The 13,064-nt window shown below is 41.1% G+C and overlaps 1 long non-coding RNA gene across 1 annotated transcript in view; it reads left to right on the top strand.

Moving 5' to 3' along the window:
* The window catches only part of LOC144284285 (uncharacterized), a 72,169-nt gene extending 69,114 nt beyond the window's left edge, over positions 1-3,055 (top strand). Inside the window, exon 3 of the long non-coding RNA XR_013352642.1 lies at positions 2,809-3,055. This is a non-coding gene — a long non-coding RNA (uncharacterized LOC144284285). The remainder of the gene's footprint in view (positions 1-2,808) is intronic.
* The last annotated feature ends 10,009 nt before the right edge of the window (positions 3,056-13,064 follow it).

Here is a 13,064-nt window from a genome sequence, read left to right as displayed (position 1 = left end):
TAATGATACAAAACAATGTAATGTAATATCAAAATACTGTGCGATGGAATGCTGATATTTCAACGCCATAACTGAAATTGGAATATTCAGCTCCCTATGAAACAAATTATACTTTTGCTGCCTCATTTATTATTTTTTTTTCCAAAGTTATCTCTGAAAAGTCTTTAAATCCATTTCTTACTTTGCCTATTACTAGGTCCATCACTGACATGGAACTAGTTACTCTGCTTTATTACTTTTAACTGCACTCATGAAGCTTCTTTTTTTTTTTTTTTTTTAAGTTCTTCCACTGATTGTAAATTGAGATTTTCTAATTCTGTATTTTATTTCACTTTGTGATTTATTTCATTCTTTCTATCGTATACTTTTAATTTTTAAATCCAATTTCCATATGGGGGCTTGTATAAAATCTAACACCTATTAATTTATGTTGATTTACAACACTGATTTCAGTATACTATAAAATGTTCATTTTAAATGTTTGTACTCATAGATAATGCATATCGTCAAGTTTTAATCTAAATCATTAATACTTTTATTCATCTTTAACTACCAAAGTTCTTCCCGTTTATACGTTTGTACTCAAATATTTTCTAAGATTCATTAAAATGCATTGCCAGAAATGTGTTTTTATTTACAACATCTTTAAGCAGATGTGTGGGTAGGAAAGACCTATTTGCAAAATATTTTAGGAAAACTTAGAATAAAAAGGAAAGTAGAGCTTATACTCTTTTTTTAAAAATTTTTTATTTATTATTTATGATAGTCACAGAGAGAGAGAGAGAGAGAGGCAGAGACACAGGCAGAGGGAGAAGCAGGCTCCATGCACCAGGAGCCCGATGTGGGATTTGATCCCAGGTCTCCAGGATCGCACCCTGGGCCAAAGGCAGGCGCTAAACCGCTGCGCCACCCAGGGATCCCTAGAGCTTATACTCTTAATCACAAATTCATTAAATATTCTTTGGAGATTAACACTGGAAACTGTTTTCATCAAATAAGGAAAAAAATTATATTTCCTGATTTTTTGTTCATTTATCAGTTGCATGGAGACAGTGTAACTGCTATAATTCTCATCCTAGGGACCAGAAGACTTTTATTGCTTAGTAGAAACAAGCTAGGTTTTTTAAAAATGGGATTGATAATGAAACGTGACATGGAAGCATTTTTTTTAATGTTAAAAGATAAAGATTCTTTTATTATCACTTCTCGAGAAATGAGCCCCCACTGCCACTTTCAAACTCAGAATTCTGTAGTCATTGCACAAGTACGGCCTTTATGTGAAAAGAAATATGGATGTCTTTGCCCAGCTCACTCTCAGCTCCAAGGCCTTTCAAAAGGTGTTTTTATTCTACAGTAGAGAGCTTGGTGGGATGCACAGAGGCTTTGGGGTCAGATAGAGGTACATTCAAATCACTGCTCTGCCTCCCACCAGGACCAGGAGTCTGAAACTCTCTGACCCTCAACTTCTGGGTAAATGGTTGATACTGTCGCCGCCCATCTCAAGGAATCATTTCAGGAATGACATACTTAGCACGGTGCTTGATGCAGAAGATGCTCCAGAAACTGCTCATTCCTCTCCTGGCAGCCCACTAATGCAGTATAAATAACCATAGCTAAAATATTGGCAATGTAACTGAACAGGGAAAAAAGAAAAAAAAAAAAACAACCCTAAAAAGCAGTCCTAAATAGAGAAATCAGACTGTCAGTTAGCAGTAAGACAAACTTTTAAAACATAATTAAAACATACTTAAAAGTAAGTAGATTAAAATCATCCTAGCCTGCAGAGACCAGGAATGCTTAGTCTCTAAGCCATGTGAGGGACTCTCACCACTTCGAAGGGCCTTGGAGAAATCACCAATATTCCAGCAACGGAGAGTCAGCTCCATCTCAGGAGGCAGAAGTAGTTTCTCCAGGTAACTTAGAGCTCTTAAAAGCCCACTAGGGGTTTCCTCTATCCTTTGCAACTCCTGGGATTTAACATAGACAGGAATATTCTTTTTTCATTTTTGCTTTGGGTCGTATCTTCAAAGCGTTGGTCGGGCACGGTATCCATTGATGGTAACGTCATAGGGGCTTTATCACCAAACTCCCAGCAAACACGAGTAGCCTTCCCGGGGATGCACTGGGCCCTGGGTGGGGGTTGGGGCCGACCTGCTTTCTGGCCACGGATAAGCTTCTGGAGGCTGATGCAGCCCCCCATCAGCAGGTCCCTCGGTGGGGACTCTGCGCCGGTGAGGTGGCCCCCTGCACTAGACGCCAGCCCCAACTTCTGCGGTTGAACTGGGCATCACTCAGTGACAAACAGATAAGGGCCTATCTCTGAAGGTTCCCAGATGGAATGCTGTTAGACTGTCATCACTGAAATCTTACTGTCCTGCCTTCAGATCTGAAAAGCTGCAGATGTGAAGGGAGGATGGAGGACAGAGAAGAAAGACAGAAAGGGCAGATGGGAGATAAGGAGGCTCCCCCAGCAGAGAGACCCATAGTCGCTCCTGGGAGAGCCTTGGCCCGTCAGAGGGGATGTCAAAGTGCCACTGAAAAATGTGGCTGGCTCTGCTAGTGCGTCCTCTGTATTCCAGCATGTGTTTTTACCATAATCCTCATTTTAACACGTGCAAAAAAGAAACAAACATTTAAAAAGCCCTAGATAGCCAAGACTTTCTCAGTCTTTATTCTTACATTTATTTCCTAATGGGATACGAAGAAGCCAGACCAGAATCCAGATCTTATTGTTGTTGTCGTCGTCCCTGGCATTGATCCTGTTATTACTGGTTATTGTTTATAGGCTGCTTCTTGTTTTCTTTGCAGGATGCTGAGTACGCTTTACACCGAAGCACACCTGAGTTGCCTCAAATAGTTATTTTTCCAGAGGAGATATCTAAATGGACAATGCACGTGTGAGATGTTCGACATCGTTACTGGCTATGGAAATGCATGCAGATGAAAACCACAGTGAGAAATCGCTGTACATTCACTTTATGGGCTATGATATACAAAAAAGTGGAAAAAAAGTGTTGGCATGGACGTGGAGAAACTGAAATCCTGTGCATTGTGGTGGAAGTATAAAATGTAAGCCACCTTGGCAACTGGCTTGGCTGCTCCTTTTTTGTTTGTTTGTTTTAAGATTTTACTTATTTATTTATGAGAGACACACAATTGGAAGCAGAGACATAGGCAGGGGGAGAAGCAGGCTCCATGCAGGGAGCCTGATGTGGGACTTGATCACAGGATCCCCAGGATCATGACCTGAGCCAAAGGTATATGCTTAACCACTGAGTCACCCCCGTGTCCCTGGATGTTCCTTGAGAAGTTAAAAATGGAATTAGCATTTGACCCAACAGTTGCACCCCTGGATATATACCCCTAATTTAAAAACAGGTCCTAAGGGGGCACCTGGGTGGCTCAGCTGGTTAAGCATCTGCTTGGGCTCAGGTCATGATCCCTGGGTTGTGGGATTGAACCCTACATTGGGTTTCCCATTCAGTGGGGAGTCTGCTTCTCCCTCTCTCTCTCCTTCCCCTGCGTATTCTCTCTTGCTATCTCCCTCCCTCTCTCAAATAAATACATGAAATCTTTTTTTTAAAAAACCAGGGACTGAAACAAATGCTTATACACACGTGTTCATACCAGCATTATTCACAACGACGAAATGGTAGAAACAAACTGAATGTTCATTAACAGATGAATGGATAAACAAAATGTGGTATATACATTCAATGGAATGTTATTTAGCCATAAAAAGAATAAAATAGCCTTACATCTTATTAGGTGGCTGAAGTTCAGAAATATTATGCCAAGGAAAAGAAGCCATACACAAGGGCCATATAATGCGTGATTGCATGTATATGAAATTTTCAAAAGAGCTAAATCCATAAAGACAGAAAACAGATTAGCGGATGCTGGCTGCTGGAGGTGGGGGAGGTGCAATGGGGATTAGGCTTAATGGATACAGAGGTTTCTTTTGGGGTAATGAAAATGTTTTAGAACTACATAGAAGCAGTGGTTGCACCACATTGCCAACGTCCTAAATGCCACCAAATTATTCACTTTCAAATGATTCCTTTTTATATGATGTGAATTTCCTCCCAATTAAAAAAATGTTTGAAAGCATTTGCTCCTTATGATAAACCTGATGATCAACCTGTGATGTGGGCACTATTCTCCCCATTTTTCAGATGTGTTCTTCCCATGGGGATATATATTAGTTTCAGCAGAGGACATGTGGCATTCAGAATGGGACTTGACAAATGATGGAAAATGTAGGACTATACCTTCTGAAGAAGGCATAAAATGACCTGGCGCTCGCTGCCAAGTCCCATTTGTCATTAGTGTGTCGCTGGGAACTGCAGTCCTGGCCGAGAGTGGAAGACCACCTTCCCTATCAGTCTGGCAGTGAAGGAACCAGTAAGAAAAATGGTTGGGAGTTAAGGGCGAAGGTATGTTCTACGCTTCATCCTCCTCTGAGCTGCAGAATCTTCCCTCAGTCTTTGGTTTCTTCTGATCTTCTTTGGGGGAGGTCAGATATGTGTGATCAGGGAAGAAAGTTGGAGAGAGATTTCCTCACCCACCCTCTTTTACAAACCCACATCTCCAAGAAGATAGGCCATCTGGGTCCTGCTCCTGTCTTCCCGCAATGACTGCCCTGCACATAACTTGCAGAGGAAGCCTCCCGTGAGCTGAAGTGTATCTAGGGAGTTGGCTCCCACCAAATCAACAAAACACTATGTGCTTTCCCAGACCCCCCTGGTCTGGTCAGGGCCCTATGGCCACGGCCCACCGAGTCCCCTTGACAGCCTCTCCCCCAGCCCAGGCTCTCCTCTGGGAAGCCACGGCACCTGCCACAGTCACTACCTTTCCCAAGTACCACCCCCCTTGACATCTCCTCTCCAATCCCAAATTTTGAATGGGTCCCTGATAGTCACTCGATGAAGCCGACTTTCTTTGCCTGGCTTTCAGTGTTGTCCACTAGGTTTTAGACTCATTGCCCCAAACTGTTACCCAATTGGATCTAGCTAGCCTACTTTTTTTTTTTTTTTTTTTAAATAATACCATCAGGCAATAGCTAACATCTGCTGAAGACTTACCTTATGCCAGGCTCTATGTGAAATGCTTTAGATACTTCGTCTTGCTTAACTTTTACAATGCCGAACATGCCAGGTATCACACGAGTGAGGAAACGGGGGCCACAGGGAGGGTGAAACATGTATGACTGGTCAAGATCAGAGTCAGCATTTGAACCCAGGTCCAAACCTGTGGTTTTAGGTATTTATTTTGATTTTACCTCTCCCTTTCCTGTTTTCATCGCCTCTGCCTCTGAACTCCAAGAATGGCTCCTTAACTCTCCTGCTTTTCTCCAACAAACATCCCTGATGTTCCACCAGAAGGGTCATCTCTTTGTTGGAAAGCAAATGTTTTCTTTCTTGCCGGCATTTATCTTTCCTTTGTTGTAAGCGTCACACCACTAACTCTGTGATGGTCTTAAGGAGGGTAAGGGACCGTGTCTAATACTCGCATCTCTGACCTTGTCTAACACAATACCTTATTCACAAGAGTTCAGCAATTATTTGTCCAAGGATTCTTATGAATTACCTGCCAGGAGAAAAAATTTCGTACGTAGAGTTGTTTGTTAAAACTTCTTCACGAAATTGGATTTTAACTCCTCAATCTTTTACTAAATGCAATTTTTGATGTTTTGGTAGCATTAAATAGAGTGAGCCTTGGCGAAATATTCCTAATTTTAACATATGACTAACGTGCTTAAAATATTAAGTGCTAAAACTTATTTTTATCCAAGTGTTTTACCTGAACCAACATTGAGACCAAAGGGAAAAGAAATTACTCTTTGTAAATCTGTTACTTTAAACCTCTTATTCTCAGGAGTTTCATGATAGGTCCATATAGAGAAATTAATTTACAGAAGTAGTCAGCAGAACTGCTAAAAAATGCAAGCATGAACTACTATGCACTTTTTCCTTTGTGTGACTTCTGCATATTTCAATATTCAGTTCATCACCTTTAAGATGTTCAAATTCACCAGCTGTAGGAATACTTATCAGATTATAGAGCAGCACTAAAAATAAACTGATGTTATTGAAAATAAGTGAGTCAGCACATTCTTAGAGCTGAATTGTTTTCTCATGTGACTCATACTACTTAACTAACTTTTTCTTTGTGATTGTTCATTTATCATATCAGAAGTTTCTTTGGACATCTGCTTCTTTAAGTACAAAAGCACAAGCTTGTTGAAAACGTTCAGCAGAAGAATAAAATAACTCTCTGGTCTGGATTTACCAAAGCAAGACATTAATGAGGCCAGTCACTATGGGTTTAGCTAAATATCGTTTTACATTATTTTAAGGTATAAAGGGAGCTGTATAATTTTCAATGTTAGCGCAGCCTATTTGCCACCCCCCCAAAAAAAACCCCTAAAATTCATTTACATACAGCTCATAATACTAAACTTGAAAAAGCCCTTCGGCTTAGTTTTGACCAGAGGATATTTTTGATAGAGCTCATCTCAAAATCACTTGGAGTCCAAAGTGTCTATGCAAAACCATTAATCTCAGAATGTGTCTAAACACCAACCTTCAGACAGGCTGCAATTTACCGTTCTCTGTGACAGACAAATAGCTAGGGGAACGCTGTCATCTAACCCTGCTGCTATCTTTAGTAGTCATGGAAAGAAAGGTTTTTTCTCACTGCCTTGTCATAAAAAGACTACAAAATCCATCAACACAGTATAACTTTACATATAAAAGTAATGCCCTGAATAGATATTTCAGTCATCATGTGAAAAATAAACAAGACAGTCTTTAAATCAATGTCATTCACAAGGAATCAGCGTGGACATGTATTGACTGATTTCATAGCAAAAATGGGAAATATATGTAAATTTGACTGCTCCATTTTGACATGGATGCTTTCGGCTATATCTCTAACCTGTATACAGCAAAACCAAACTGCGAAGGAGTCTCGTATTCAAAACTTGGGCTAGTCCCCTTTACAGATGCTTTGGACATTCTTATGTTAGTGGTGCCTGTGTGATGTGTATTCCACAAAATATAAGTTAGCCTAAAAGGCTGATTGGTGTATGTTAGGATAGGCCTTCAAACGCATGTGGACAGTCCCTGTGGAGTGGCTTGAAAAGGTAACCCCTGAAATGTGTCCCTAGGATATGTATTGGAGAAAATATGAAAAGCCCCAACAATACAGATATTTATATTTTAAAATTTTATTTTATTGTGGTAGGAACATTTACTGTGAGATCTACCCTCTTAATAAATTTTAAAGTATATAATATGGTACTGTGGACAAACAGGATAATTAAATACTTCATTTTTCATCATCATCATCATCATATTATTATTATTATTATTATTATTATTAACTTTAGAAGCAAATCTAAGTAAGAGGAAAATTAGTGGCCACCAATTTTGCAGAACCCAGTGGCAATTAGTAAACAAATACAAATGTGGATACTTCAGGGAGCATTTCATGAAATATTTGGAGGAGGATATAATCATATTAGGCTTTCATCATGTCTTGCAATAGGACTTATTTGTACAGTACTGAGGGTAATCAAAACTGATGTGTGAAATTCACACAAGGTCTGCAGTGACATCCCAGAAAGAAAAAAAAAATGCAAAAACAACTTAGGAGTCTTTTAAATAACTTTGCAGATTTTTTTTTTTTTTTAAACAATGAACTGAAGGCAGAAGTGCTCCAAGATGGAAATTGAGTGGCCAGGAGAAGTGAATGCCACCTGCCCTGGGACTGTGTCTGTAGCAGCCGAAGTCTGGCCCATCAGCTGAAACAACTGCTCTGCATCCCCAGGTCACTATTTTCATCAGGAGCCCACTTTCCCAGCAGTAGCAATTGGAAAGCTATATGGGAAGCTAGAGGTGGCCAAGATAAGTCAAAGGACAAAAATCAGCTCTGATACTATCTCAAAGTGTTTCCCTGATTTTCCCTTGAAGGAGCTCTGGTCAGCAATTCAGCACAGCCCAAATGTAGGCATTTGGTAGAAAACGACAATTTTATTGAATCATGCAAGTGAAATCTCATTTGGTGGGTTTCACCTGAGAAACAAAAATTGGAACTACATCCTGAAATTTCAGATGCAGGTGACATATCGAGATACGTAACACATTTATTGGGCCCTCAAACAGCGAGCTAACAAATATATTTCAACGTCATATATTACAGGGGCCACATATCCAAGGTAATGCGTATGCCTGTCTCGGCAACAAGTGCTTCTTAATTTTTAAGTATATGTGACATAGAATATTTCAAGGTGATTGTTTGGGGATTTTAATTCCATAGCGAGTGAGCATTGGAAACAATCATTTGGCTTATGTCAGCAATTTTAGCTTTATAATATCTTAAAATGCATCTTCAGTGTGTGTGTGTGTGTGTGTGTGTGTGTGCAGCAGGTTGAACTTTTATAATTTGGGATTTGCAATAGAAAATGTGTTTAGGTGATTGTTTTAGGCACCACAAAGACTATCCCTAAGAAAATGCCATAGTACTTGTACTGGAAATGTTCTCCTCAAAATGAATAAATTTGTACACAATCCTTTATACTTTTAGATGAACTTTCCTTCCAGTAGGGTTCCAAAACGTTTGTCCCTATTTTACATAAAATTACCTTAATATTTATTTTAGAAACGTTACTGGAATAACAAAACAACATAGCAACATGAATTTGTGATTCTCTATGTGCATTTGGGTAAAACTGGTTAGGAATTTTTGACACTGATTTCTTTTAGGTGATAGGTGATACACCTTTGATACACCAAAGAAAGGTGATTTCTTTTAGGTGATAGGGTTCACTTCAAATACTGTAATAATTCAAGTCTTTTTGAGAAGGGCAAGGCAAAGCTTAAAGAAATCAATATGATAATAAGTGTATTAAAGCTTATTGTTCTGGAAAATCAAGGGGATCATACATTGAAGACATATGGGTTAAATTTATAGCTGCAGCATGAAGATGGCATTTGGCTGCTTATAAAATGGACCAAGTTTTCAGTTTCATCCTTTGCCACTGTTGCTGGTGCCACATATACATGCACCACCTACCTCTTCACTTTTTTTTTTTTTTTTCTACTTCAATCCTTCTCCAGACACTCAGTGTCTGATTCTGGATACTATTTCTGATCTACTTGGCCAGCTCTAGCTTCCCAGAAAAAAAAAAAAAAAAAAAAAAAAAAAAGCACTGAAGAGCTAAGATTTCTTCCTCAAAATTATTGTTTTAGCTCCTTCAAAAATAGGAAAAGAAAACCTATTTCCAATTTCTATCATCTGCTTTTATTATACCCCAGAGCATCTTAATCATTTTACTTCTTCAATGATTAAAATGTTGCCCTTCGTAAATGAAAAGGAAAATTTTACTAATCACAAATTAGGAGCTTTAAGTAGTTTCTTAGGGAATGAAAAACTAACTAAAAATCAGTTTGGTGAAAAGACTGATGTATTTCTTAGAGGTTTAGATATAATTGAAGAGTTGAATCACAGATATATAAAGATAGTGGAAGTAGAATATATTTATCACTTTTAATAGTTTTCACGTCTTTATAAAAAAAAGGTGAAAGAGCACTTTTAGTAGTGACCAATTTACTTTACTATTCAAGACATGGTGATCTTTTTTTCTATATCTGGGACCAGTTTTATGCCTGGCAAGAATCTAAAAACCAAACCTGATTTTTTTGAAATATATTCAGCAAATTACTAAATTGGATAATATAAAGTTGGGTACATATATGACCTAAAGTCTTTTTTTTTTAACTTTTTTTTAAAATTTTTTATTTATTTATTGATAGTCACACAGAGAGAGAGAGAGGCAGAGACACAGGCAGAGGGAGAAGCAGGCTCCATGCAGGGAGCCCGACGTGGGACTCGATCCCGGGTCTCCAGGATCGCGCCCTGGGCCAAAGGCAGGCGCTAAACCACTGCACCACCCAGGGATCCCTGACCTAAAGTCTTATTGACCCTTCTTTTTTTTTTTTTAAAGATTTTATTTATTTATTCATTCATGAGACACAGAGAGAGAAAGAGAGAGAGAGAGAGGCAGAGACACAGGCAGAGGGAGAAGCAGGCTCCATGCAGGGAGCCCGATGCGGGACTCGATCCCGGGACCCCAGGATCACGACCTGGGCCGAAGGCAGGTGCTAAACTGCTGAGCCACCCAGGGTCCTCTTTCTTAACTCTTCTTAAACTAAGTTTTGGATTTTAAAAAATGCAGTTTGTATGCCACCAGAGATAGCAGATCACTCCAGGAGGGAAAGAGACCCTACCTCTTGATTTCCGTATGCAAGTAACTGGTAGCCATACATCTACCTCTAACCCTAGAATTAGCTCTCTTGGGGGGGTGTGTGAAATCAATGTATTCCAGTGGGATCGTGTTCTTGCTAAAAAGTGAACAAAAAACACCTGTTGTATTATATCACTAAAAAGATCCACGCAGGTTATTTTTGAGAGAGGCGTTACTTTGTCACCAAATTAAGAATTAGCAAAGCCCGAAGGCCTTTTAACCTGTTCTATGGCTTTATTATACACGAAAGAAGGCTCTTTTAAATATTTAACAGCCAGTGACATACATATCTTTAAAAACTTTTTTTTTTAAAGGATTAATTGGGGCTATCCCCGAAAACTCCAGGCTTTTACCTGGGATATGCAGGTGCCAAATTCCTGGCCAGAAACCCTCCAAAAGGATTTCCAGCTGGTCTTGGATCCTCCCAGGTGGAGCATCCTTCTTGTGATGGTGCAATTTATTCCAACCTGTCTGATCACCTAATGAGGCTTGGGGGGTATGTGGGTGCACGAGTGCGGGGGGAGAGCCACCCCAGCAACCAGAGGTCAGATGAGAGATTCGGTTCCGGTCGGATGGAACTGCTTCATTTTCTTTCTTTCTGCAGCTCCTTTGAATCTCCACCCTGCCCCCCCCCCGACCCCCTTAAGAAATTTCTCTACTTCAACCTTCAAATATTTGATTCCTCTAGTGTCCACTGACAGCCCCCGAGGTTTGGGCTTTATTCTCCTTCAGGATCATTCCTCCTCTAAACACTTATCATCCGAGGCCCTGTGTAAAGAGAATGCCCAGCGGTAGATTTTACAATGAAAGAGAAAGTGTGGAGCATCTGAGTGTTTCCAGGTGCTGGTGTCAGTACCTGCCATGCCTCCTGTTGACAGTGCTGCCTATTGGGGGGGGGGCACCCGAAATCTCTCTATTCTGAGCAGTCTTCAGAAATCAGCCGTGGCTGATTGTTCTTTGAGATCAAATGTGGTAGGGAGACAAAGTAAGCTGAGCATATTCTTTCACTCTGTACTTTGTGGTTGAAAGGGGAGGTAGCCCGCTAGGACCCCCGACTCACTTTGAGACGTTACCAAACTTTTGTGAGAATTCCTATTCTTCCTCCTGCCCCCACCCCCCCGCCCCTCCCCTCGCTGTCGGTTCCCCGATTGGGTTGCATGAGATGTCTTTGCTCCCCTACAGTCTGTCCTGTGCGGCAAGGATCCACAGTCCCCCAGCCCCAGGTAGGCCACGGGTCAAGGGGCACTCGCTGTTTTGCGGGGGTGCGGCCTGCGGCTCCCTGCATTTAGCCCAGCAAAGGATCATTTCCCTTCCTTCAGCAACAAACTCGCAGATTCTCTCCCCACTCTCGGAGCTCATGTTGGGGAGTCTTTGCAGAGGTGGCTGGTACTGTGCAGGAGGCAAAGACACCTCGGCCGGCTCATGGGTGCTGCCCCCGGCCTGGCCCAGCGATCCTCGGAAGGAAGATGTGCAAAGGGCCTGCTGTCCGAGACCGCAAGGAAGCCAGCAGCACACCTGGCATGCTTCTTACAACGTTTTTCTGGTTGGACACAGGAAGTCATTTGCCATCAGATTGGAATGTGTCATAATGGAACGTGTCAAAGACATTGTTAGAAAACAAACAAATCGGAATTGAGCTGCGTCGCATTACTCTTAGATCTCAGTCAGCTTCACACATTAAGACGGCCAGACGTGCGGAGCTTATAAATTCTCCCGGTGGAGAGGTTTTTGGAGAATTTCACAAAACTCAGTGGGATCTTGGTGGGGATACTGACATTTACCACTGAGTTCTTTAATGACAGCTAAACAAGAGAACACCACTCCTAATTTACTCCAGTAGAATTCAATATCGTAACAAGGCAGTTGCAGAATACTGTTCTTTTATGAAACCAATTTTCGTGCTATGATTTTTAACTCTTTTATTTACCAGTGACTTCGATTGGCTTCCCAAAGGCTGCATTCTTATCCTGGCAAGGAGTATTTTTATATAATTACTCTGTTTTCCGTCCTTCAACCCTTTCTGCTCTCATTGTGTGTGTGTGTATACGTATACTTTTTTTTTTAAAGATTTTATTTATTTATTCATGAGACACACACACACACACACAGAGGCAGAGACACAGGCAGAGGGAGAAGCAGGCCCCATGCAGGGAGCCTGATGTGGGACTTGATTCCAGGTCTCCAGGATCACACCCTGGGCCGAAGGCGGGTGCTCACCCACTGAGCCACCCAGGTGCCCCTAAACATACACTTTATAACACATTAATGATAATATATATATATATATATTACATTTTAAGTGTAACACCTGTCTCAACCCAGCGTCCCAACTTAAGTCACATGGGTCTATGGCTCCTGCCCACGCAGTTACCAGAGTAGCAAACAGCTTATCACTTCTCAGTTCTACAAGACATTTCAGTGTCTTGCCATTTCTCTAGTTGGCAACGACAGTTGAGTCGACCATCAGGCAGTTAGCACTGTTGACTGCGAGGATGGAGTGAGGAGCACATTACCTGCTAGCTCCATATGGAGAGCTCCCCTGCCCCTGCTGGGTGTTGAGAGTCGCCCTGCCAGACCACCTTCCAGAATGTTGACGCATGTGGAAGGGTGGACAGAAAGAGGCAAGGGTCATCATTGCTCTGCTGGGGCAGACTTCAAAAGTGAATGTGATATGCATGCTGCCCTCAAGGGAGGGGAGATAAATGACCTTAGTCGAAGGCAGAAAGTGAGACACCTCACCAGAGAGGAACAGATA

This window comes from Canis aureus, chromosome 15 (assembly GCF_053574225.1).
Source record: "Canis aureus isolate CA01 chromosome 15, VMU_Caureus_v.1.0, whole genome shotgun sequence".
NCBI classification, from domain to species: Eukaryota; Metazoa; Chordata; class Mammalia; order Carnivora; family Canidae; genus Canis; species Canis aureus.
This window is presented reverse-complemented; position numbering and strand designations above follow the sequence as displayed.